This window comes from Populus euphratica, unplaced genomic scaffold, assembly GCF_000495115.2.
Source record: "Populus euphratica unplaced genomic scaffold, PopEup_1.0 scaffold2.1, whole genome shotgun sequence".
In the NCBI taxonomy this organism is placed as follows: Eukaryota; Viridiplantae; Streptophyta; class Magnoliopsida; order Malpighiales; family Salicaceae; genus Populus; species Populus euphratica.
Genome location: NW_011499846.1, coordinates 653,457 through 659,580, shown reverse-complemented (window position 1 = coordinate 659,580; position 6,124 = coordinate 653,457).

Here is a 6,124-nt window from a genome sequence, read left to right as displayed (position 1 = left end):
CGGGTGATATTTGATGAATGACCAGGGATTTTAGGGCTTGGGTCATATTGGCAAGTAGGCTTATTATCCATGGTGGATGGCCCCTGCTCATCAGTCATCGTCCATCATCACAAGGTTATCACTTCACCCAATTCAAAAGCCATTTCACGAGTTAGCTGAGTCAGCTTATATTATTTTATAATTATGTTATTTTATTTTTTTTAAGATTGACATGATATATTTTTAAAACTTAAAAATAAAAATTAATTTAATTGAGTCTTATTTAAGATCGAATGATTAATTATATTATAAATTAATCGATCATATCACTCAAGTAAAATCAAGTTAATATTCAACTTGTTTCTAAAAAACCTCCACTTAAACTAGATTTTAAATTCACTTTAAAATCCCTTATGAAATGAGATATGGAACGAAATTCCGGAGAATTACAAATATAACTTTGGGTTTATGTTAATTATGGGTTAAAAACAAGAAAAACTTTTTACGACAGCCATTCAACCTATGTAGAAACAAGTTTAATAATTATGCATAATCTTTATTATTTTTCAGGGAAAAAACATGGAGTTCATGCTATATTGATTAAAAGTATCGAATTGTTGATGTTGGAAGCCTTATGGTAGGTCTTTTGTGGTGCATAGAGAACTTATTTCATACACAGTGGAAATGCATATTGGTTTAAGTCTGCCCACTCAATTATACAATAAATTGACATTGGTATGGCATGAAACATCAACAACTACAACAGACTCAATTATGCACTAAATTGATATTGGTATTTTATTTATGTGTTAAATATTTCTATTAGTTTAGTTTACGGATCAATTTGTCAGACCAAATCTAAGCCAAAGCTTGAATATTGTGACGAGAGAAAAGTTGCAAAATAATCCAAATGCAAAAGGTATCAGGAATATTCCAACACAATAAAGATTATAAGAACCTCCCCCGGAAGGCTAGAAATGATCGGTGAGAATGAATGATAAGAAGGCAAATCAACCGCTTAAAACACATACTTAATAGCATAACATGCTAGCTAACAAAAATTTGAGGAGGACAAATACCTAAATCATACAACAAACAACAACCATTACACGTTGTTGTTTCCTGGAGTCCTGTTAAAGGTGTTGATTTTGACTGTCAAAGTTTTGAACAGAAAAGAACAAAACAGAATTAGGAAGCAGCCAAGTTTGATTGTAGTCCACAGCACTTGGAAGCAGTCCTACCGTCTTGAGTTTGTTCGTATTCAATTCTCGAACTCTTCAGGAAAATATGGCCTTGCATGTCTTCTTCAGCTATTGTTTTCTTTGCTTTCTAAGAGCCCCTGCCATCCATATGCAGAAAGCAAGACCTCTCCCTGACACAATCCATTTTTAGTAGAAATAATAATGAAACAGCATAGTTATGCTAGAACTTGGTCATATTATGGAACCTGTTTTTTGTTTTATACTTTTTAAAGAAGTTTATCTTTTATAATCCTGTTCCTCGAAAGTGTTTTAATCAATACTTTTCTCAAAAAGTTTATTAAATATTGGGTCAAAAGCATGCATATTCAAAATTAAAAAAAAAATGAAAAGCATGAAGAAAAGAGCTTCTGCTCGTACAATTTGTGAAAGACGTCGGCTAGTACATCTTGGTCGAACAAGGATGGAGACGCTTTAAAGGATGCACCATACGCCTTTTAGGGTGGGGTAAGGGTTAGGTTTTCTTCTTCGTTTTTTATTGCACCAGGGTATCCTCGATCGGCTCCTTTCAGATCAGGAGACTAATACTCTCTGTGGTATCATCGTGCGCCTTAAAGCGGGTTCCACTACCGGCAGGGATTCAAATCATATTCGCTTTACAGAAAGAACGAGACCCAATTCTCGTTGGTTAGGAAATGTATCTTCTTTCTTTTTGATTTCCAAAGGTCTCATCGGATGTTAATGTAACTAGCCATGCAGATTTTTGTAACTTGATGGACACAGGTTCTCATAGTTGAAGATAGATAGCTATACAACATTCTTTCCTGGTTAATGCAATTCACACTACTAAAAACTAGAGCTGTTAGCATCGAACTTTAGCAATGAAAAAATCATGTTGGTGATTTAGAAACAGATTATCAACAAATTGTGTATATATTTATTTTTTAATATCAGCAATGTAAAAAAGAACAATAAATTATCTAAAAAAATAAATTATCTAAGAAATTTACAATGAATTTTTTGTCGCTAATGTGGTAGTACGTATCAACCTTGCGTTAATCCATAGTATCCTACATCGTTTGCACCATAAGCACTATGATTATATCTTTTTTATTGTATTTTAACTTATTTGCATTAATTTAAGTTTAAATGAGTTTAAAATTTTGTTTTTATTCCATTTATTTTTGTTGATGAAGAAGTTTTAAATATTAGTGTATGTTGTTTATATATTTAATTTCTAAAACTTTCAAAATATCCATAAATAATTAATCAAAATAATAATAAACCAAAACAAAACAATTATATAAATTAATTAAAAAATCTATATAAACAGGAATTGATTTTTTGTAGCTAATTAGAAATAACTCGCAAAATCTATTACTAATATCAGCAATGAATTTTCTCGTTATTAATTGTTAGCTACAGATTTCAACAATGAAAAATCTGTTGATTATAATAAATCAACAACCACAAATCTACGTCTCATATTTTTTTTTTATTGCTCATTTTGTTGCTATTTTATCAGAAACAAATCTTAATTTTATCTGCAATGGATAATGGATTAGATAGTTGCTAAAAGCTTTATTTTTCTAGCGGTGTGATGTAATAAGAGGAACCGTGGGAAGAGATTGAGTGACCACTAGTGGAAGAGATTGCTAGCGAGTACTGGCATTGTCTTAATAAATGTGATTGATGTAGTTGCATTGATACTTACATTTTCCCTTTTCTTAATTATAAGCACCAAATTAAGGTCCCTTATCAACTTACGTACGAAGACATTATTTCGACATATTTCGACATGGTCTGAAAACCTTTATGATGTTCAGTAGCCAATTGTAAACTAGCTGATCATGAGATCAAGTTGCCTGAAATTCCTGTTGGTTATTACTAGATATAACAAGGTTTTCTTTAGTCAGGGTGGAGAAAATTAAAGATCATGTCTTTGCTCGTAAGAGAGAAACTATATGGAAGAGAGTTTCATTGCCAAGTAAAATTAAATTAATGAAAATAATCATGAGAATCTATATAGTAATGAATTGCTATATAGCTAGCAAGCTACAAAGATTAAAAGAATAATCGATTCACAGAAGACTGGTTCAATATTATATCAGTGACCCGCACCAGGGCTAGGACCGTCGGGGGTTTCTTGGGTGTTGACGTTCTTGGAAGCATGGCCCCTCCCTCCTTCGCTCGGGCTGCTGTTTTTAATCTCTTCAATATGCAAGCCATCGGAGAATATCGCACCAATCCCTTTGTTTATAGAGCCATGTGACTCCACCACATTGAGAAGACGAGCTTCCGAGACTATCAAAAGCAGAGAGCTTACGAAGAGGAGCCCGACGAAGAGTATTGAAGACATGGAAAGTCTTGCCATTGAATGTTGCAATCAAGATATTTCTTGTTGTTGACGAATTTTCCAAGTATTATTCAGAAGAATGTTTTTTGCAAAGTCGAGAGCTAATTAACCCGGTGTCGTATTTATAGGGACTGCAAGTCTGCATTCTGCAACATATGACCAAGAAATTTGACTTGGGAAAGGAGAGGAACAGCCCCTGGAAAACACGTGGTGGCTCGAGAGCATTTTAGTTGCCGTCACCTGACTCTCTACCATTTTCCTGAAAGGAGGGACTACGTCAGTCTATATGTGCGTCCTGGAAGAAACAATATACATTGTACAATAATTGCAAAGAGGAAAAACATTAAAAAAAAATCAAGACATAAAAGGAACTTTGTCAGCAATCAATTTTTACTTTTCTCTGTTGCTTTATGATAGCAGAAGGGTCTGAGTAAGTGCCTAAGCCACCACACACAAAAAAAAAAGAAAAAAAAGCAGCACATAAGTGCGCAGAGTCCAAGTCCATTCACAGGTGCAGGTGGAATACAGGTCATCAATTAATTCATTATATATATGAATTAATTTTGGGGTCACCCATGTCCAGCCTCTATAAAAAAAAAATCCCTTAGGTTATACCATTTTATTTAAAGCAAAAAAAAAAAACTAGAAGGCTAGTGACAACTCTCTCTCTTCATTTTTTAATAAATGATAAGGTAGAATTATTAATCACGATTCATAGAATAACAATTTTTTAAATAGTGAAAAAAATGTTTTATTGTTCATATAAATAATAAAAAGTATTTATATACCTTAATTTGTTAAAAAAATTACAAACAAACCCCATGCTATATTATGTTGAAGTGGCCAGGAGTTATTAGAATTGATTAAATTTAATAATTGAGTTTTGAGTGTATTTAAAGATTTAAATTCGTAGGTGTATATATGTGATTTATTTTTAACTTCAGGTATTAGTTGTTTATTTTGTTTATTTAATATTCCAAACCGAATTAATTCTCCAACTGAATCTTATCATCCTTAGATGAGGAAATATGTTATTGAATATAATAAATCATTTCCTAGTGATATACAGAAGAAATTATTCTAGTAAGTAAAGGATGAAAATCAAGGTTACATTTGGTATATGATTTTTGTAAGTTGATTTAAGGTGTCCTTGGAATTTTTATTTTTAAAAAATTACCAACATAATTTTTTTTTTAAAATAACTTTTGACTTTAATTAAAAGTTTGCTATAAAATTAAATAAAAATTATTTTAATAAAAATTTATCATTTTTAACTTCTAATTTATTGATTCCAAAAATAATTGTTCTACCTGATCGTTTCAAATTTTTCTTTAATAAATCTAAGTTGGTTACTTGAGTCAATTGACTTATATTTTTAACTAGCAACTCAGATCTTGAGCTTATAATTTTCCGTTTCAATCCAGATTGTGGGGTTTTGCAACTTAAGTTGGAATAGGGATATTGTTTTCTTCATATATAATTAAATGATTTTTCTGCGAAGATAAAGAGATTTCTTGATGTAATGCCTAAGACGCAGGCATTAAGGTATTCACTATTTCATTATTATGGATGATTATGTCGTTGAAGTTCATGCAACATGGATGGAACAGCACATATGGTATCATTTCAGCTTTTTGTGCAGTCGGCCGAATTTTTTTGAGACATCGAACTCTTATAAGATACTATTGCTTCAGCATGTTAATGATTACACCACATGCAATCGATGAATCAAATATTTTAAGATAAATAGCTAATTAATTTCTTGCAATTCAAATTATTTTGCATTAACTATTACATCACAATCGATAAATCAAACAAAATAAAATAAATAACAAATATCTTGTAATGTAAATAGATAAATAGCATGTAAAAGACACTGGCGCATTGCAGTGACATTGTTCACTCAGTTTCCCGGACCTCCTTTTGACGGGCCAGAGTTGATGACTGCTCCAAGGGTTTGCGCATTGGTATATTTATTACCAATTCCACCATGACTAGGACCCGATTTGATCCCTTCAATGTATAATCCATCAAAGAAAAGCTCAAATCCCTTGTTCATGGAGCCATGATCAGCCCCTGCAACACTTAGAGGACGAGCATCTGAGATGAACAATGACGAACTTACAACAAGAAGTAGGAGAAGAACATTAATCATGGGGCTGAAAGACTTGAAACTTCTGGCAATGAATATGCTATATGAATTCTTGAAAGGATATGTAAAGAATGACGAGGAGTTGTCCAGTCGAGAGAGATTCTAAGGTGGAAATATTTTGTGTTGGTGCAAAGGGTTCTTCCCGCTCTTCACATATATATAGGCAAAGATCGCCCAATGGCATGCAATAATCTTTGACTTGGGAGAAAATTAGACAGTGTGAACGTTTAAAAACGTGGTGGATTGGGGTTGTCAAGGTGCCGCAGCCGCCACCTGTGGTCTTTGATGGATCAGCAAAGATGTACTAATGCATTCAACAAATCAAAAGGCACTTTGTGCACAAATATCGTGTGAGCTTGCGTGAGCATGGATCGCCAAATTACAATCATATAGATTGCCATTTGGTCAACTTACAATCTCCTCTTTCGTTCGTGTAGG